The sequence below is a fragment of the Miniopterus schreibersii genome (assembly GCF_964146895.1).
Source record: "Miniopterus schreibersii genome assembly, chromosome: 2".
In the NCBI taxonomy this organism is placed as follows: Eukaryota; Metazoa; Chordata; class Mammalia; order Chiroptera; family Miniopteridae; genus Miniopterus; species Miniopterus schreibersii.
The window spans coordinates 184,794,369-184,815,013 of NC_138102.1; the positions used below are offsets into that span (position 1 = coordinate 184,794,369).

General features: G+C 60.6%; 1 protein-coding gene across 2 annotated transcripts in view; it reads right to left on the bottom strand.

The window, feature by feature from the left end:
• Nucleotides 1–18,258, bottom strand: part of SHISAL1 (shisa like 1) — a gene marked incomplete at its 3' end in the record, with an annotated part of 78,822 nt that extends 60,564 nt beyond the window's left edge. For both annotated transcript variants that reach the window (XM_081128189.1, XM_081128187.1), the window contains exon 1: nucleotides 18,175–18,258. The remainder of the gene's footprint in view (nucleotides 1–18,174) is intronic.
• Nucleotides 18,259–20,645: the final 2,387 nt, after the last annotated feature.

Below are 20,645 nucleotides of genomic sequence, written 5' to 3' on the forward strand. Positions count from 1 at the left end.
ATCTGCACTGTTGTTCCTTAGCTCGTGGGTCAATTCAGCAGCTATTGACTGAACCACGCAGGCTGACACACTCACTCATGCGTGTGCACACACACAGCCGCACTCACTCGCACAAACCCTCGATCGCCAGCGCCTGGCCCCTGGGGGAGAGCGGCCTCCCCGAGCCGCCCAAGGGGCTCATTAAGAGCCAGCATTTCCTGTTGTTTTTTTGCCTCAAGAAATTCAGCAGTTTGGTCCAGGATGATCCTAAAGAGGATGCTCTCTGGTGGAAATTAAATAAAGCCCGAGAGAAGTGCTCCTGCCTGGAGCTTTGCCCAGGCAGACGGCCGCCGGGGTGCCCTCCCCCGGCCTTGGGCAGGCAGGGTCTACACAGCTCCCGGGGGCTTGGACCCAGCCTTCCCAGCCCGCCATGGATTTGCAGGAAGGGACCTTGGGGTCTTTGTCTCATCTGTTGAAGGCTTCCCCGCCCACCCTCTGCGTGGCCCCCAGCACCCCTGTACCTCATCCCGTGGTGTCCCCAAGTCCCTCAGCACAGGTGCAGGAGCGTCCGATAAAGGGAACCTACACGGACATGTCACTGTCACCCAGGGTCCATAGTTCACATTAGGGTCCGCTCTTGGCGCTGTACATTCTGCGGGTTTGGGCACATGTATAATGAATGACACGCGTCTGTCGTCACAGCATCACACAGGGCAGCTCCAGTGCCCTGACACCCCCGGTGCTCCGCCGGCTCCTCCCCTCCCCAGCCCCTGGCAGCCACGGATCTGTCACTGTCTCCACAGCTTCCCTTTTGCAGAATGTCACCGAGTTGGAATCACACTACGCAGCCTTTTCAGGTCGCTTCTTCCGCTCGTAGGATACGGGCGGCTTTTGACGGTGCCGGGGCTGACGGCGGGGAGATGACGGGCTGCGGGCGGGCACCTCCTGGGAGGCCCTCGGGGGCAGCTCGGTTTCCGAGGCCTGCCTTGGGTCAGGCGGGACGCAGGGCGGTCTGCAGCCGCGGGCGCATCTCTCGGCCGCTGCCACCCTGGTTCACTCCTTCGTGTCTCGGAGGGACCAGGAGGCCGGGCAGTGGCTGGGGCCCTTCTTGTTTCTCAGTGTCCCCGGGGCCGAGTGCCACACGGGGAGATGCCTGGAAGTGCGGGTGTGCGTGCGCAGGGGCGCCGTGGGTCGGGGCATCTCTTTTCTCCTCCTCCGAGGAGGTTCAGGGGGCCCAGGCGGCCGCGATGAAAGTCTTCCTGGGGCTGCACAGTACAGATTTCCTGGCAGGTGACCCGCGCAAAAGCTGGCTGCTGAGCTTGGCAGGGGCGGTGCCCGCAGTGCATCCGGGCCTCTTTCAGCCTCGGCCGGCACAGGGCACCCGCAGCCCCGCGTGGCGGGCCCGCAGCAGCCTGCCGGGCTCTGGCCCTGCCCTTCTTGCCTCCAGGCCTTTGCTCTTGCCCTTCCCTCCGCCGAGAGCCTCACACTGAGCCTGCGGCCTTCCCGAAGGCGGGCGCACCAGCCTCACCAGGTGCGAGGTGGGGCATCACCCGCTGCTGGTGCTTGACTGTCTGTCCCGCCCCCAGGATGTGAACTTCACAAGGACACGGACTTCTGCCTATCGTCCCTCAGCTGTGCCCGCTGCCTGAAGAGTGCCTGGCACGTGCTCGGTGCCCAACTCCATAACTAATGGTAAATGAATGAGCAAAAGAAGACGCTGAGCCCCACAGCATCGAAAAGAACGCGACTTGCCTGAGGGGGCATAGAAAGCGGGCGGGGCAGGCTCAGGCAGGAGCCCAGGCCCAGGCTGCCAAGGCGGGCCCCTCCGCATAGTCGCTCGGCAAGGGTTCAGGGGGCACCAGTCATGTGGCAGGGGCCTGTCAGAGGAATACAGTGGTGAGCCAGGTCTTTTTAAAAAAATATATATGATTTTTAATTGATTTTTTTTTTAGAGAGAGAGAAAGGAAGGGGGAGAGAGAGAAACATCAATGTGAGGGGGAAACATCAACCTGCTGCCTCCTGACCTGCCCTGACAAGAGTTCGAACCAGCAACCCGGGTATGTGCCCCGCCCGGGAATCAAACCCACGGCCTTTCGGTCTGTGGGACGACGCTCCAGCCAACGGAGCCACAGTGGGCAGGGAAGGCGTGCAGCCAGAGGTGTGAGGGGACTCGCTGGGCCGGCTGTTCCCTGTGCGGTCAGCAGAGAGGAACAGCGGGCAGCGGGGCCTGGGGGCAGGGTGCTCCAGGCAGCAAGAGGCTGCCCTGGGTGTTTGTCTAAATCCTGCAGCGGCCTGAAGGAGAGGCCGGGACAGGGCCTCATAACAGTGTTCACCTCTGACCTTCCTCCCGGCCCCCACGGAGCTCCCTGTGCCCAGGGAGCCTCGCCTCTGGCACTCAGCCCTTCCCCCCGACCTGAGAAAGGGGAGGGGTGGGGAAGGGTGGCCTGGCCAGAAGTGGGTGAGGCTGGGACAGCCAGGAGCCCAGGGGACAGGTGGCCTTGGGACTCACCCAGTGACCCACTTAGAGCTGGGTCCCAGCATGCCAGCTGCAGGGAAACAGATGGGCTGGGGACTGGGGAGCACCCCCACTCAAGCCTGTGGGCACCTTTGGGCCCAAGAGACACAGGTCTCCCCACAGCTCATTGTTAAACAAATTCCCATGAGTCAATTCATGCCCTCAATGACCTGTGGCCATCTCGGTGCTGGACAATGCTGGGAACACGGAGCTCTGGCTGGTGGGGAGGGGGCCAAGGACATAAATGGTGCCCACAGAGCGGCCGGGACTATCAGGGGGTGCGCAGGAAGGAGGTTCAGGCGCCCAGGGGAGAGGCCCACGGGGGCAGACATCCGCCTGATGTTGGGGAGAGTTGCCAACATCTCCGAGGGACAGTCTGCATTCATCACCGACTCCCACTCGCCCCGTCTAATAAATCACCGAGACAGCATCTCTCTCCATCCATCTATTCCCGCCATCTCCGCTGCCACCCGCCGCGCTGAGCCAGCGCTGTCTCCGCCTGCCGCGCTCCTGATCCCCTAGCCGGGGGGAGGACGGAGAAGATGAAGGGAAGATTGTTTAAAGGTGAGGGACAGTGACAGAGGCAGCCAGGACCGAAGGGCCCCAGATCCTGGGGAGGAGGGAGACTCAGCCAGGTGAGGCTGATCGGCGAGGCTGCCCTGCTTTTTCCCCGGACACATCTGCCCAGCTGTTAGCCGCTATTATTGCTGTGTTGTGAATATTATAGTGGCTTCCCGGCAAGGACTGTGGGGGACTAGAAAGGGACAGGGCCGAGGAGCCCAGTCGCCAGGCAGCCCCAGCACATCACTTCCTCTCATCCCCCTTGGACAGGAGAGCGGAGGCTAGATCACAGGAAGGACTGTGAAGAACAGCGGTGAGCGCCCCGTCACCGGGGGTATGCAAGCCTCGGTGCTGGATGCAGCACAGGCTCCGGGGCCCCGGTGTCTCCGCCTGAGAACAGGACGGTGAGCGCTGCGGTGACTGAGTGTACCCCTCTTTGCAGAGCCCGGGCAGCAGGGACGCCGGCTAGGGTGACTGTCACAGCTCCGAGGGCGGGGATGGATGGCGGCTGAGGCCTCCTGCACTGAGCCCTCTCCCCGGCTGGCAGCAAAGCAGTGCGGCTGGGGGTGGGGAGCGACGCTCGCTTCTCAGCGCATTAGTCTTGTTCCCCATCTCAATTATCATTCCTAGACCGCGGGGCAGCTTTATGGAGTGGAAAAAATCCATTAAGGTTTTTAAAGCAAAGCTCAAGATGTAATCACCTCATTGTCAGGGTCTTTACTGCCGGGCTGGGCCACCCTCCCCCATCCACTGCTGGCCTGGCTCAGTTCTCCGGGCAGCCAGGTGGGCCAGGGCCCTACCGCCTGGCTCAGGGGGTCCGCGACACGCTCCAGACGTCCAGAGGGTGCCCTTTTCTGACCTCCCTGCCCACATTGATGCACCTCTCCTGGCTCATCCATCTCCCCAGAGTAACCTGTAAAAAATATGAATCTGACCTTGACTTTCTTCTGCCTAACATCTCCAATGGCTCCCCAGTGCCCTCAGCCAACCGCTAGCTGGCGACTCCAAGTCTGAGTGCAGGGCTCCCGTGGGGCGGCCTCAGCTGGAATCCCTGCTCCGCCACTTCCCAGCAGGGCAGCCAGCCTCCCGGAGCCCCGGTGTCCTTGTCTGTAAATGGGATAAAAGCACCGCTGTGGGAGGGGCTGCTGAGATAACAGGGGGAGTTCACGGCAGCACCCAGCGCAGCGTCAGTGGTCCTTATCGCGTCTCCTCCTGCCCCCTCCTCTCGCTGCTCAGCCTTGCTGTGCCCTGGCTGTGCCTCATCCCTGGCCTGGCTGGCTTACAAGGCTCTGTTCAGGGAGCCCTCTTCCAGGAAGCCCTCCATGATTACCTAAAGTGGCCCTGGGCTTCCACATTGATGTTCCTGCCTCCGTGCAGAGGATGAGCCCCTCAAGGTCAGGACCCACAGGCCCAGGCACAGAGGGGTATCGCTGAGGGCTGGTCAATCTCACACAGCATCTGGAAGCTTCTAACATAGCTCTGAGCACGTCCAAAGTCCAAACCCTTGATGGCCTTAGGCCTGCCCGCCTGACCTGGCATTCATGGCTCTCCATGGTTGACTCTAAGGGCCCACCTCCTTCTTGCCTCAGGCCTTCGCACAGGCTGTTCCCTCTGTCTGGAATGTATGATAGGATGAAGGAGGGGCCGCGGGAGAATTTTCGGCAGGCGGCAATCACACGGGCAGATTTGGGTCTTGGTAAATTGGCCCCTGGCATCCAGCAAGTGGTTCTTATCAGAGAGCCTGACCAGCCTTCCCAAGGACAGACAGACACGAGATGCAGGGGGGACGCACCCCGAAAATGTTCAGGGCGTCCCGGGAAAGGCGGGTGGGCCCTTCCGCCGGCAACCTCCCAGGGAAGGGCCGCGTGTCATGACAAAGGCCTCGGCAGCAGTCACTGGAAAGTGTTCCTGATTGAAACCAGAACAGAAGGGAGAGGAATCCAGACCCAGCCACCCCGCCCCTGCGCCTGGATTAGTCGCCCGGAGGGTAATGATTCTCATTAATGCCATCAGCCTTCCTCAACCCTGATTGTAATTGCTCTCCAGCCACACGCCCCTCTGCGGAGCCACGGAGCGAACGCGCATTAATCACCTCGGCCTGTCGCATCTGAATGCTGATGGTTGATGGAGCCTTGGCCAGGGGGAGACCGGCTCTCCGGCAGGACATCCGTATGGATGAAGAATGAACGAATGCTAATGGGCGACCCCTGCAGCCGCCAGCCTCCCCCCTGATGGGCGCCCCCTGCAGCCGCCAGCCTCCCTCCTGATGGGCACCCCTGCAGCCGCCAGCCTCCCCTCCGGGTCTGCGATCTGTTGCCACTGATCACCTGTTGGGCCCTCACCGCAGCTCCTGGTGGCAGGAATACTGTTTGCGTTTTCAGATAAGCAAAGGCCTCAGAGAGGTCAAGTGACTTCCTGAAGGTCACACAGCATGCTGGAAGTCGATTTAAAACAGGGTCTGACAACCCTTCTCTCTCTGCATCCTGACTGTTCCCTGGAAAGCAGGGTGGCCGGGCAGGGCGTGGAAGGAAGAGCAGGGCAGAGAAGGGGGAGAGGGGAGGGGGGAGAGGTTCCCTGGTCCAGCCATGCCAAGTCCTGAGCGCTGGCTGACTCCTGCCCACCCCCGTAGATAACATTCCTGTCACTGAGTGTCCCCTGTCACACTCCCCTCTGCACTCTGAGTGACTTTAAAAATGTAGATATGATTGTGTCACTTGGGGCTCCGAGCCCCAGCTCCCTGGCACAGTTGCAGGTCTCAGGCCCCTTCCTGTCCCCCACCTGCCCCCTGCTCTGCAAGGGGCTCCTCCCCAGCCTACAGCCGGCTCCAGCCCCTCCCCAGTGGCTGCAGGCGGGGTCCCCTTCCCCTTCCGTGGCACACGTCTTTATGAGGCTTCAGTTACTTCGAGTTTTCCCATAGATGGACTCGAAGGCTGGCAGGTGGCTCTGGCCCTGTGGCAGCTCTGTCACTTGTCTGCCACCCTGGCATAGCATTGGCCTCCTGAGGCCTCAGTTGCTCATCTGTAAGGTGGGCTGATAGAGCACTTAACCTGAGAGGTGGGAGGAACTAGGGGAGGGTGGGTGCTCTCGGGCTCTCAGGGTGCTCCAGGGTGCTTCCCGCCTCACCCCCACGCTCCCTGGGTGAGTAACTCTCCCTGAGCCTGGCTGTCGCCCGCAGGCCTCCCAAACCTGAGAGCAGGGATCTCCCTCTTATCCATAAGGCATGTCCTGAACCCCAAGCACAGTGGCCGCTCAGAAGCAGAGCAGCTGGCCCAAGTCTCGTGCTTTCCTGGCTGTTCTGTGCAGGAGACATATCAGGACCTGCTGGGCGTCCAGCCTGGGGACTAGGTGCTGAGTGGCACCACATGTCACCCCGATGGAGGGGCAGCAGGAACCACCCCCACCCTGCTCTGGAGCCCAGAGAGCAAACCATGGAGGGAGCCAATGATGCAGCTGACAGGTCCACATGGGCCACCGCCCCAGATAAGAAATAATTATGTGAAGTCACCCCCCAGCGCCCCCCCCCAGCTGCCAGGGAGAGGTGAACCGCACTGTCTGACAGACGACCGGGTCCCTCCAGTAACAGGGAAGCGGGAGAAAAGTAATGTCCTAATAGCTGCTTTAGGGGAAAGACACAGGAACACTAAATCCTCTTGCGGGAAAAACAGCCAAGGCTTCCTGGCCAGGGTGGACTCTGACCTCCGCCCGGCCACTAAGAGGTGTGTACAGAGAGGATGACCGCCTCGCTGTGTGGGTGGAGGAAAGGGGCCACTGGGCCCTCCTGCAGCTTGGAGAGCATCAGGCTGCGGGACTGGAGAAGAGCAAACCTCAGCCCGAGGGGGCAGGGCACGCGGGTCTCCCCAGCAGGGCCTGGAGGAGCCCCTACCAGGCGTGGACAGGTCCAAAGGATGGGGCTGGTCAGGGTGCGGGGGTCCGGGGCCCATTTAGGGGAGGAGCTCCTGTGGTCCCGCCTCTCTCTTGTTAACCAGAGTTGCAGGTGACCGTGATCTGCGACTCCCCTGACCCGGGGACAACGTGCCTGGGCAGGTGCTGCCTGGGTGCTGGGTGATTAGAGAGAAGAAAGGAACAGCAGAGTGTCGCTGGGATGCTCAAAATACGGAAGGTTGATAAAATGAACAAATGAACACGCACAAATCTGCTGGTGAGGCTGAAGGACCACGCGGCCTCACCTGGAGATGAGGTTGAGGCTCTGAGACAAGCCAGGGACTTCCAGACAGAGAGACAGAAGTGAGCAGAGGGACCACGGGATGTTTGCTCTCGAGATTCGGTGGCACCCGAGAGCAGCTCCCGGGAGAGCGAGGGGCGCAGGGAAGAGAAACCCGAGCTTCAGGAATAATCGGGGCGACGTCCCCGAGCTGCGGCGAGATGCACAGTCGCAGATGGAACGTGCCCGAGTGTGGAGCACGACTAATGATCGAAAAACACCCGGACCCGGGAGACTCCCGAAGACAACAGAGAGAAGCCCTGAACGCTCGCACTGGACAAAGCAGATGCCGGAGAAGTGGCTAGAGTCACGCCCCGTCCGATCTCTCCCATCAGCCCGGGCCCGGAAGGCCGTGGAGCGAGGTCTGTAAACTTTGGAGGGAAGAAGTTTTCAAGAATCCTACCCAGCTCCGTGGTCCACAGCCAGGAAGGCAAACTGAGACTCCCCAGGGCAGGGGAAGGCCGCTGTGTGCACACAGCGGAGTCCAGGCTGCGTGTGCACATGAGTCCAGGCTGCGTGCACACGAGTCCAGGCTGCGTGCATGCAAGTCCAGGCTGCGTGCGCACATGTGCCCGAATGAGCTGCTTGTAATCACGCCGAGGCCCAGGAGAAGGCAGAGTGGACCGGGGGTGGGTCCGAGGCAGAGCCGAGCCGCAGTGAGACCAAAGCAGGACCAACTGCGTGTGTGGAGCTCGTCACTGGGCAGGCTCCCCTCCCAGGGGCACGTTTTCAAGAGCTAGGGTCACACCTCCTGGTCAGCAGGTTCAGCCACACTTCAAGGCTCCTGGGGAACGATATTTACATAGCGCTAAGTCATACGCCCACCGATGAATTTCATGGGCTTGATCCATTGACAAAGCTCAGGTGACCGATGGCTGGTTGTTCTGCCCGGAATGTAGTAGATTCTTCCCTCGACCTGGACAGTGGAGCGGACCCGGGGGGAGGAGGGAAGGACCATGGCCGTCTCCCTCAGTGCTGGCCAGAGTTGGCAGATGGAGAAACTGAGGCAGACACCTTTGCGCACTGGTGCAGCTGACTCTTCCTGCCCCGCGCCCACTGAAGGCCCCAGCGCTGGGGTCGTGGCCGTGACCAAGAGCGAGTTGGTTACTCCTCCCAACTCACCAAACCCACCAAACCAGAGGAGAAACACCAGGGCCGCCAAGAACCTCACAGCCACTGGGTGGAGAGCGTCTGGGGGGACCTCAGAGTGGACATGCAAGGGAGGCCCTGTGGGGAGTGATTTGAAAGCTCAGAATGAGTGGCAAGAAGGGCCCAGCAGGGAACAGACCTCCTGTCCAGGGAACAGCAGTGTGGGGCCAGGCCCGTGAGGCTGGTGGGAGGAGTCATGGGGGCTGCAAGGCGAGTTCCAGAGACCCCGGGCCTCAGTCCGCGTGCTCTGGAGGCCGCCGCAGTGTCTGGACTTGACCCTGGAGTCGGGACCTGACTCTCAGCGCCCTGGGTGTGTGTTGTGAGCTCCCTCTGGCTGGGGCAGGGGGCAGCAAGCGGTCTCTGTTTTAAACCCGGGGTCAGTGGGAGCCTTACTGAGAAGAAAATACCAGCGGGAGGCGGAGGGCGCAGGAGGGGCGAGTGTGGGCGGCAGAGCCTGGCGTTCGGAGCCGGAGCCTGCAGACCTCGCATGGCGTCGGCAAGAGGCGGAAGCGCATTATTTGAAGTTATAAAGGGAACGCAGAACTGAAAGTAAAAACAGAGAACAGCCGGAGAACAGCCGCCGGCTCCCGGAGAGGGGTGGGAGCGGCTGAGAGCAGAGCTGGCGGTTCCTCCTCATTTTATACGTTTCCCTGAGATTTGCATGTGCCTCATACATAACCATGTGCACATGGAACTTGTTACATGAAAAAGGGGGTGGGGCAGGGGGAGAGTAGGAAGGAGTGGTGGCCCTCCTTCCAGAGCCAGGCACCAGCTCGAGGAAGAGACACGGTCACAGTGGGTGCTGCGCCGAGAAGCGCGACAGGGTAATCAGGGAGGCCCTCCAGGAGGTGGCGCTGAAGCTGAGCCTGGAAAATGAGGAGCCTGGAAGTTGTGGGGTGATGACTCAGCGGAAAGGAACAGAAGGAACGGTAAGTACAAAACGCAGAGGCTGGACAGGACGAGGGATGCGTGGATCCCTTGAGGAAGCAGGACTGAGGCCGTGGAGGGAGTGGTGGACGGTGACCAGGCTGGAGAGAGCTCACTCAGGCCCCGGGGCTGGGGCCTGCCCCTGGGTCGAGGGCCACCTGATGGCGACAAGTGCAGCTTTGCTTGTGGCATTCAGGGCAACTTCACAACAACAGCTAACCTGTGGCCGCTCACTCTGCCACACCCCACGCTGAGCAGCGAACGTGGATTATTTCATTTACTCCTAAACAAACCTACATAATTTTGCCCAGTTTAGAGATGAAAAAACTGAGAGGTCAGAGAGGTGAATTAGCTCACCCAGGGTTGGAGGGCTGGTGAACAATGGAGCTGGGGTTTGAACCCAGGCCGCCCAATTCCTGCCCTGTATCCCCACCCCTTGCAGGGGGATGGGCCATCCCCTGAGGGCCCCTGAATGGTGGCCTCTGTCCACGTGGACAGGCCAGTGCAGAGATGCGAGTCCTGCTCCTTCCTGGACCGGCGCACCCAGAGGCTCCCTGGAGTTTGAAATTCAATTACGTTATAAATGCATTAAAAAACCATCAGCACTCGGAAGCCTCCAGCTGCAGAAGCTGAGCCTCACAGAGCGATGCCGAAACGAGCCTCTGGCTCTCCTGCTGCCTGAGCTGGAGGAAAGGCTCAGCTCCGGGTGCTCGCTGAAGCACAGGGACATGATGGACGGAGCCCTCAGGCTCGAGGAGGGCCCTCAGGCTTCGGGCCGCGAAGGGCAGCCAGGCGCCCGCAGTCTGTCCACCCTGGGCGGGCTTCTCCACCTCAGAGCACAGAAAACAGGCCGCTTGGCGGCTCCGCACGTGAACACCACGCAGGCCGAGCCCTGGGGTAGAAACAGCACCGGACAGGGCCCAGGCCCGCACCTGCGCCCCCTCTACCTTTGCTGTGTGACCTTTGGCAAGTCACTCTGTGTCTCTGAGCCTCCCTCAGTCTCCTCAACTGTGAAATATGCTGTTGAGACGGGCATATCTGAGAGTCCTGGGGGAGCTGATGTGCTCAGGTGACTAGGGTCCTCGTGGGATTGCCCCCCAGCCTCGGAGCCTCACTTCAGTTTCTAGGGATCCCACCAACCTCACTCTTTCCCCCAGGACTTTGCACATGCTGTTCCTTCTCCCTGGCACACTGTTCCCGGCTCTCCTTGGCCACCTCCAGCAGGTCTCACACATCACTTCTTCAGCAAGGGTGTCCTTGCTCTACATCTGTACCACGAGATTGGTGTCTTTTCCTGTGGGGCCAGGCTGGCCCATACCAACTGGCAAGAGTGTAGCACCTACTAACGTCACTTCTCTGAGCCCCACTGTGCACCAGGCCCTTCTCTGGCCTTCTTTATGTCATCCATCCCGTTAACCGACGAGGCCTTGAAGCTCAGAGAGTTTGAGTCACTTGCCTGGGGTCACACAGCCACTCAGTGCTAGAGCAGGAGTGTCAGCTCGATGCAGTGAGGCTGGAAGCCGGAGCTCACCCCCCTGCATCCCCCTGAGAGAAGCGGTAAATCGACTGAGGGCTGAGCTGGCATCTTTGCAGGTGACTCCTGTGTCCCAGCAGCTCTGCCCACCCTGTTCCTTGGTGCCAGGTGGCAGGTCCCGGAAGAGCAGGAGTCTGGACCATGCAGAGGGTTTCCACTGATGCAGCTGGAGGACGCGCTGCTCTTCTTGGGAACAGAACTGCATTAATGAGGAGGCACAATGAGCCTTAATTGTCCTCCAGTCCTTTATCTCTGTGATCCACTTTCTGGCGGACCTCCTGAGGCTAATTGGCAGGCGGGTGCAGGAGCCCCGAGGAGCGGCTGGCCCCTTTCAGTGACTGATCTGGGAGAGATCACAGAGCCTGGGAGTGGCATCTGGAGCACAGCTCTGCTGAGACAAACCTCAAAGTGCTCGCTGCGAGGCAGGGCCGGTGTTCCGGCGGAGGCGGGAAGGGATTCTCAACCCCTCTGCTCCTGCCAGCAGCGGGCAGGGGAAGGCGGAGCTCAGCTTCGCGGTCAGGTGGCCAGGACTGGAGGAGCGCGAGTGGTCACCCCAAGAATGACATTTAGGGGAACAGCGAAAGCTGGGGTGCCTCCAAGAAGCAGAATTCCTGGTTTTGTGGTTTTTTTAAAAAAATATGTTTTTTATTGATTTCAGAGAGAGGAAGGGAGGGGGGGAGATAGATAGAAATATCAATAATGGGAGTCATTGATCAGCTGCCTCCTGCACGCCCCCTATTGGGGATCAAACCCACAACCCGGGCATGTGCCCTGATTGGGAATCAAACCGGTGACCTCTGGGTGCACGGGACAGACACCCAACCAACGGAGCCACACCGATCAGGGCACAATTCCTGGTTTTTAACAACAGAATGTAACCCAAAAGAATCTCAGGACCCATGCTGCCCCTTCTCTGCAGAGCCACATTCCACCCCAAATCCGTTCTTCCACCTGCCCCTGTAGCTCCTCTGTCCTTCCACCTGGCTCCCCGCTCACCGGGTTTCTGCTTGTTGCCTCAGCCCGGTGGTTTTAGAACTTTCTCCCCCCTCTGCCCTCGATCAGAACTTCCTACAACAAGGGACAGCTCAGGAGCTGACCCACGAACAGGCTCTTTCCCCCTTTCGCCTACTCCGGCCCCCCCCAGACTATTTCCCAATTCCGTCTCAGACGCCCAGGAACCGCTGGCCCCGCCAGCCCCGCTCGCCCTGGGGATCCAAGCGAGGGCCGGGTCAGTGGAGGGTCAGCATTCCCTCTAGCGGCGGGGAGGCGGCCAGTTTGCCCACATTGCGGCGGAGCTGCTGTGTCACGGTGACAATGGTCACTGATTGGGAAGGGCTCCTCCACACAGGCTCAGTCAGCCGCCGTCCCCACCCTCAAGCAGTCCCATCTCACGGCAGAGAAAGACATACGGCCTCCGTGGGGCCACTGTCACTGGCGCCTCCCTGAAAGTCTCCACCGGCCCAGTGGGGAAGAGGGAGGAGGTCAGGACGGCTTCATGGAGGAGGTGCTGTTTGAGTGGGGAATAGATATTTACCAAGAGGACAGGCACCCTCAAAACAAAGGGAACAGCGAGAATCGAGGCCCGGGCCCAGGCGAGTGCAGGGTACAAGCGCTGAGGCTGGCGGTGGCAGAGGGACGGTGGCGGGTGGAGAAAGATGAAGACGTGGAAGTGGCATTTAGCGATAGACGGGCCGGGGGAAGCGTGTCCATGGCAGAGGGATCAGCATATGCAAAGCCCTTGGAGTGGGAAAGAGCTTGGGGTGCTTGGGGCGCCTGGGGAACGACGGCAGCTGACACCGGCCTGTGTAACCTCGGGGTCTGCCGACCCCCAACCCCCCCAATGACGGGTCACTAGGATTAGCGTGAGTGACCGGCCTCTGCGGAGAGGACAGCGGGAGACAAAAATCAATTAACTCCAGTCGGTGGCTTTTGTCATATGTTCTGAGAGAAAGAGGAAATGCCCCCACTCACCGGCTTTTTAAATTAAGTGTAAAAACGTGAATAGGTTTAAATTGCTGATGAGGACCCTTGAGCTTCATCTCAGGGCCCCTGGAGGCTGGGAGGGGGGAGAGGGGTCTGGAGAGGGAGAGACGGAGGGGCCTCGGGAGAGAGGGGACACTGGGGGGGGCTGGGGGGCCTGCGGAGAGCGCGGAGCGGGCGAACCCCCTCCATAGCGTTTCTTTCAGCGACCTCGCCCCTCTCCTGATTCGCCGCCTCGAAAGTCCGCTCCCTCCATCACTAGGCCCTGGGGCGACAGGGTCGCCAGCGACAAACCACCTTAGGAATGCAGCCCCGGCTCTGTGACCCCTGAGGCAGAGTTTCGCTCAAACGGAGACAACATCTAGGCCTCAGCTGGGTCTCAGCTCCAGGCCCAGAAAAGCGAATACACCAAAGCGCTGCCGCGGCTGACATGGGACCAGCTGCAATGACTCACGACCCCCGACCCTAGCGCCGACCCATCAGCAGAGGCCACGACGCCGACCAGGACCCTGACCCCCTTAGTCACCCGATCAAAGACTCTTTCCTCCCGTGTGACCCACCCCGGGAGCCTGGGAGCCGGGGCTTTGAGAGTTAGCTCACCTGTCTCCAGGCCCGGACGCCTCCTAAAAATAAGCCCCGGTTTCATTTGGGCCAACTCCTGCTCCCGTCTTCTTGGGCTTCGACGGGCAGGAAACAGACCCCCTTAGTCCAGAAACACGTCTGGGCCGGCGGCTCCCACAGCCCGTCGCTGTCCCGGGCAGGCTCTGGGACTGGCTGGAGGCGGGAGGGGGGAGGGAGGCCCGGGCCCGCCCGCCTCTCGGCCACGCTCATGCTCACGGCCGGGCCAGGCCCTGGGACTGGCTGGAGGCGGGAGGGGGGAGGCAGGCCCGGGCCCGCCTGCCTCTCGGCCACGCTCATGCTCACGGCCGGGCCAGGCCCTGGGACTGGCTGGAGGCCTGACTGCCTCTGGGTTCAGGTGGGCTTCTCAAGGGGACAAGCCCTGCCAGGGGTGGTCCAGCTGTGTCCCAGCGGTGTCCCCTCCAGGGAGTGGGAGAGAGAGCTCCCGGAGGTGGGCATCCTCTGTGGGGAGCCAGCAAGAGGCCAGGACGGCCCCTCCCTTGTTCCACTCCCGTCTCCTCCAAACCCTAGTCTCTGGAAAAAAAATTGAAAACCCAGAGAAAGAAAATTCAAAGCTTCGTGGCCGTGGTCCCCCTCCAGGTTGCCATCCACGCCCGCCCAAGTCACCCAGGACTGGACCAGGTCCCCTAAGACAAGCGTCTGGGAAACAGCTGGCTTTTGCCAGAAAGCCCCACGGTGCCTGGCACTGTGCCGAGTTCTGGCTCGTTCACTCACTCCGTCCTCACAGTGGCTTAGTGGGATCCCCGCTCACGGGCTGGGAAACTGAGGCACACAGCCATGGTCTCACGCTGACAAGTGGTAGGGCTGGGCCTCGCTTTGTGCACTTGGCCCTCCACGGTGGCCCCTTCCGAGGCAGGACAAGGACTGTGATGGATAAAAGGAAACTGGTTCTCACACAGGACGGGGGGGTGATCGTTTTCTCCTAAACTGGCTTCGTATTATTCCTCTTACAGGTTCAAGCACTTATTTTTTTAAAACGTGGACTCAAATCTTTCCTTTCGGAGCGGGAGATGGCCGTGAAGTGGCCTGGGGCTCCATCGAAGGACGGCGGTGGAAGGCGGGCCCCGGGTTTGGATTCAGGAAGAGCGGGGGGAGGGCCTCTCTCTGCAGGTGACATCGGTGGGCACCAGGTCCCTGTTTCTCTTCAGAGTCTCTGGCACAGGTCTGAGGTGACCAACGTCTCCCCCCTCCCCGTCCCTAGTATTTCGTTCTGGGACCCTGCATTGCTCGGTTCTCCCGTGCGCACGGGGCTGGCACCCCTCCTTGCATTTTCACACCTCCTTCGTCTCCAGGCCTCCAGGCCCAAGCAGGGACCATCCACCCATTTCACAGATGGATAAACGAAGGCTCTGGAGGCTGAGGGATGTGCTGAGACACACTGGAGCCTGTTCTTAAGTCCAGGCCTTTCCATCTCCTGCTCTGCTCTGCCTGGAGGGGAGAGACACCTCCCACAAATGCCTCTCGTATAGGATTCACCTCCTTACACATCCTCGCTGCCCAGGACTATTTAACGAGGGAAAATAACCCCCCTCCCTCTCCCGTCTGGTATTTAAACACCTTCATAGCTTAAGGGCATGTGGGTGTGTGTTCTCTATTTTTCAGATTAATGTGAACGAGAGTATCTGTGAGTGACCTTTAAGCCGCAGGCCTCCTCTCCCCCGGCTCGCTGGGTGATTCTCCAGAGCCTCCCGGTCCCCAGGCTCCGCCACCACAAATGATTAAAGAGCAGGACAATTATAATTCAAGTAATGAGATCAGAGGTTCCCGGTTACCACTTAATTTTAGAGCTGGTGCCGGAGGGGTTTTCAGAGGCTCTCCTGGAGGGACGCACAGGGAGGGAATTGCCTTTGAGAGGGCCCCGGGGCTGCACCCTCTGAGGTGCCTAGGCCCAGAGAGGGAGGGCAGTTTGCTCAGCAAGAGGCAGCAGGGCAGCCAGACTAACTCCGCTCCTGCTCTCCGGCCTCCAGGCCTTTGCCCAGGCAGTGCCCCTCCCAGGATGCCTGCTGCCCCCTCCCTGCCCGCTGAGACCCTTTATGGGGCCGCCTCCCCTGTGAAGACTTTCCCGTCCCCTCAATGACACATAAGTGATCTCCTGTCTCTGTTCCATTTCTCTCCCTGGACCCCTAAGCTGGGAGGAATGCCGTTACCTGGGTCCTGACTTCCCCTCTGGGCCCAACCTTGACCTAAGCTCAGTGATATTTACACTGAGGACCGTGAGGTCCAGGGAGAGCCGGGCACGGGCTACCCTCACAGGGCCCCCGGCCAGAGGGGGACGGCATGTGGACAAACCAGAGCGCACGCGGGGGGCACATGTGCGTGTGGAAGACGGGGTCCCTCACCCCCATTCCCTGCCCCTCCCTCCCCCCTGTGACCTTGCAGCGCCCCCAGGAGAGCAGGTAGAGTCTACCCCCTCACCCTATCGGCTCTGGGCTTGAAAGACAGATGATGGCCGGGTGACGTGAGCGCAGACCTTGAATGAGCCGCAGCATGTGGCGTGGCCTCTCCTGCCACAGCCAAGGGGAGAACAGGCCCCAGAATGAGACTGTGGAGCAGACCCGAAAGGATTACCGCCAAGCGAGGCGGCGCTGACTCAGCCCAGCCAGACCCGACCAGAGTAGCCAAACCCCAGACCCGGGAACAAGAATGACACATTTATTGCCGCGAGCCACCGAGCTTTGGGGACTGTTTGTTACAGAGCATCATTGCTGCTAGCACTGACTGATACAGTGGAGATGTTCCTGTGGCAGGAGAGGGAAACTCAGGACAGATGTGACCCTCCCCCCAGGCAGGTGAATCTGGATGAAATGGCTAAATGATAAGCCACAGAGCACCCCAGGGGACATGTTCAACAGGGCCTGGGCACCAGCCAGGGGGCAAGGGCTTCTGGATATCTGGAAGCCAGTGCCTAGGGCAGCGCTCCCAGCAGAGCTTTAGTGCTGGAGGCTGGAGGTTTGTCCCCGTGGCCGCAGGCCTGTGGCCTTCCAGGACAGACAGCCTCTGCAGTTGCACCCCTTGTCAGAGGTGGTTCCCTTTCCTCGGTTTTAGTCACCTGCGGTCAACCGCAGGCCGAAAATATTAAATGGAAAATTCCAGAAATAAACAATTCATAAGCTTTAAACTGAACGCTGCTCTGAGTAATGTGATGAAATCTCAAGCCGTCCCGATGCTCAGCCCTTCCTCCCGTGTGTCCACGCTGTAGATGCCGCCCACCCATTAGACACTTAGCAGCCACCTCCGTTACCGGATCGACTGGGCGGGATCACGGTGCTTGTGTCCAAGTCCCCCTCTATTCTACCCAATAATGAATGGCCCCACAGTGCAAGAGTAGTGATGCTAGCAATTCGGACATGCCAAAGAGAAGCTGGAAACTGTGTCCTTTAAGTGAAAAGATGATAGATGATGATAGATAGATAGATAGATGATAGATAGATAGATAGATAGATAGATAGATAGATAGATAGATAGATAGATAGATAGATAGATATAGATAGATGATAGGTGATAGATAGAACACATTCATATAACTTTTATTACATTATATTGTTATAATTGTTCTATTTTATTAGTTATTATTGTTACTCTCTTACTGTGCCTAATTTATCAGTTAAACTCTATCATATGTACGAATGCATAGGAAAAACATAGTGTACGCAAGGCTCAGTACTGTCCATGCTCCCGGCGTCCACGCAGCACGACTTGGGTGGCGGAGCACAGCTCACACTCAGGCTGGAATCACCCGGTTGACCCCACTCCCCGCCGTGTGCCCCAGAAAGGGTCGCCGCGTGGGGATGGGGAGACTGGCCTGTCCACAGGTCCCGCAGCCGCCCCCAGCCCCGCTCGCCGGCCCCCGCCCTCCTCTGATGAATGCGGCCAGCAGGCCCCACCCACCCAGCCCGCGGCCACCCCACTTGCCCCTCCGGTGCTCGGGAGGCGATCCCCTTAGCGCCAATCACCTTGACTTTAGGCGAAGATCCTGCCCGGAGAAACCCATTCAGGCAGAAAGTCAGATGTGACAGCCCCTCCCTCAGAGCCCCGGGGACAAAGGTGCAGAGCTCACTAGCCGGGTCCCTTGTCTCATGCGGTTCCGTCAGGCCAGCTCCTCTTGCTGAGCAGCCCCCGCCCCAAAGGGTTTCCTTTTGTAAACCTGGGAGCATGATACAGATTATCTGGAGCCCCACCCTCGGAGGTGTGTCTCCCAAGGCTTTCTCCCCACCTTTCTAAAGAATCTTCCCCAGACAGAACTCCGAGAAGGCCACTGCCACCGTCAGGGGCAGGGCCTCAGCCCCACCCACCTGGGGCGGACAGGGCCGCGTTTGTCCCCTGAAAGCCAGGCACAGAGCCTGCTTTGCCCCCAACTCTGCAGCTTGTTTCCCCCAAACCCCTTAACCTGTAGCCAGCATCTCATCCAGCCAACGGGACTGACCCTGGGGCAGTGGCCGAGTGTTCAGAGCTGGAAAAGGGCCCGCTGACCCCCCAGGCTGGGGCACAAAGGGGACAGGGGTGCTAAGGCCCCCTCGGAGGAGAGCTGATGGCCATATCAGGGTTCCCTGGGGTTGAGAGCAACATAGGACCACCAACCCCTGCCAGAGCCCCCTCCCGCCCCCAGGCCCAAGGTCTCACCTTCTCCAGGGAGCAGAGCATTTGGGGCACCAGGAGACGCCCCCTTACCTGAACTGAGGCTTGTCACTGTCCAGCATGCGGAGGGTGACTCCAGGTGTCCCAGGCGCCACCACTGGTCCTTTCCTTGGGAACAGCCCGGCCACACTCTGTGGAGCACGTTCCAGTGTGGGGCGTATGGGGTGTGTGTGCGGGTGTGGGTGTGGGTGTGGGCTGGTGGGGGCAGGGGTGCCTCGGGAGCCAGGGATCAAATATTCCTGGCTGTCACCTGCCACCAGCCCATCCCAGGGGCCAGCTGCCTGGGAGGGGGCGCCCGGGCCAGGCCGGGCCAGCCATCGTCTGCAGAGAGCGGGAGTGTCAGGCGGCAGCTTTTGCTCACCAGGCTCCCGCCCGCTGCTGCCAGGCTGAGGCGAGTGGTTTATTTTTAGAGCCCGGCCCTTCCCCAGACACCAGGATCCCGGCTGAGATTCCCAGCCGCTCACGCTAGCCCGTTCCTGGAATGTTCGAGAAGAGAGAGATGGGGCAGGTGAACGCGTGGGTCCCCTGTTCTCCTCGGGGAATGCGGGGCTGGCCCGGGGCCTCCGAGACCCTCGGAGAGGACGGCCCCTGACTCACAGGCCCACGCCCGGGACTCAGCTGGGGCAACGCCTCCCCGCCTTAGGCTGCCTCAGTTTCCTCATCTGGAAGATGCAAGAGTGGGGCTGGGGTCAGAGGTGAGACAGAAAGGATGAGAGGATGGACCGAGACCGAAGACACTCCCCCAAAAGGAGGCGTCCCCTTTCACAGGTGAGGGGCGCTGCGCATCTGCAGGGTCCCTGCCACTCACGCCCTGAGGCCTGAGCGCCCGCCCTGCTCGCAGGACTCGGGCTGAATCTGGAGCAGTCGTGGAGCACGGGGGACAGAGCCCAGAGCACCCCCGATGAGTCCTGCCTGTCTTGTATTTGGGCACCACTGGGCCTCTGCCTCCCCCCCAGGGAGCCCCCACCCCAGCCAGGACGCCTGCCTGCCTGTGACTTACTTGATGGCCACAGCGCTCCAGCCCAGGCCCAGTTCAGGGCTTCAACTACTGGGGCCCCTTCTCCGGGGGGCCGTGAAAATCCGCCCACGCCCAGAAGGGAGCAGAGAAAAGAGATAGCGGCAGGTGGCTTCCCAGTTGCTGGTCTAATTCCAGCCCCGCCTGGCCGCCCTGCCACTCACTGGGAAAGGAGAGGGGCCCGCAGACAGAAACACGGCGAGACAAGGACAGACGCCCAGACAGACACACAGGCGGGGAGGGGCGTTCAGACAGAAAGAGACGGAGACGGAGAAGGGACAGAGACGGAGAAGGGGAGGTACAGGGACAGACAGCGATGTGGGAGAGAGATTGGAGCAGAGTGGGGGGGGGAGGCGGCCAGAGACACCCTGAGAGGGACAGCTGGGGCCCTAGAAGAACTGGGGGGGGGACAAGCAGAGGGGAGACAACAGTGACTGATGGATATTTGCTGCCAATCTGGTGATCTGCAGGGAGAGGGGAGACCCACAGCCCTGGTGCCCTCCTGGCTCCCTACCCGGCTGAGCCCCATCATGGGGGGGGGCTCCTCCGAGGCTCCCCCTTTCCTGCCCTGAACCCAGCCCAGCTCAGTCAGGGAATATCCACTCCTCCTCCCACATCCCCGGGGCCACACGCTGCTCCCAGACAATGGCCCTGGAGGGGTCCCTCAGAAGAAGCTGGCTCTCTAGAACATTCCAGGGCCGGCTTTGAGGACACAGGTTCATCTTTAAGGAAGAGCCGGGGGTTTTGAAGGACGGGCAGACCTTCGAGGGTTCCGTCAGCCAGGCCAAGAGGGGGCCACAGCAGAGGAGAAAGGGCAGGGTTGGGGGGATAGAGAGGGGAGGCCCCTGAGTCCGCCCCCCAGATCCAGAGGGTCTTAGGCCAGGATCAAGCTTAACCGCAGGTGAGATTTCTCATTTCCAGGCTGCCTCTGGGAACAGAGGAAAACAAATATCAATTAGGGGCAGAATTGTCACTGGGAAGGAAGCTGTCTCTGTCGATTTAGAATTTACAAACAGTTCATTAAGCTGCAGGGAGGAACGTGTCCCTCAGCCCCGGCCCAGGGGAGGGCACCGGGTGCCGGGGGGTGGGGGCCACTCCTCTGGGCTCCCGCTCGCTCACCTTGCCCGCCCTGGGCGGTCTCCCCAACATTGCCGCCTGGCTCTTCCCGGAGACCTCGTGTAACGGACCAGGGCTGGGGACACGGCACCAGGGCACTTTTAAGTCCCCCAGTGATTCCCCGTGCAGGAAGGGAGCTGGGTGGACTGAAGGACGGACTGCTGCCCACTGGTGCCAGGCCCGCCTGCTCCCCTCCCCGCGTGTCCGCTTGTTTCTGGAGCCATTGAATCCCCTCCTCGAGGCTGCAGGGCCCCCGTCGCTGTGGGCAGTAGGGACGCAGTGCTGTCTTGGCTTCCTGACCTCATGGCCTTGTTCCCGTGAGTCACCCACACCCCGGGACCGGGACGTTGTCAGTCTGGCTCCCGCGTCCACA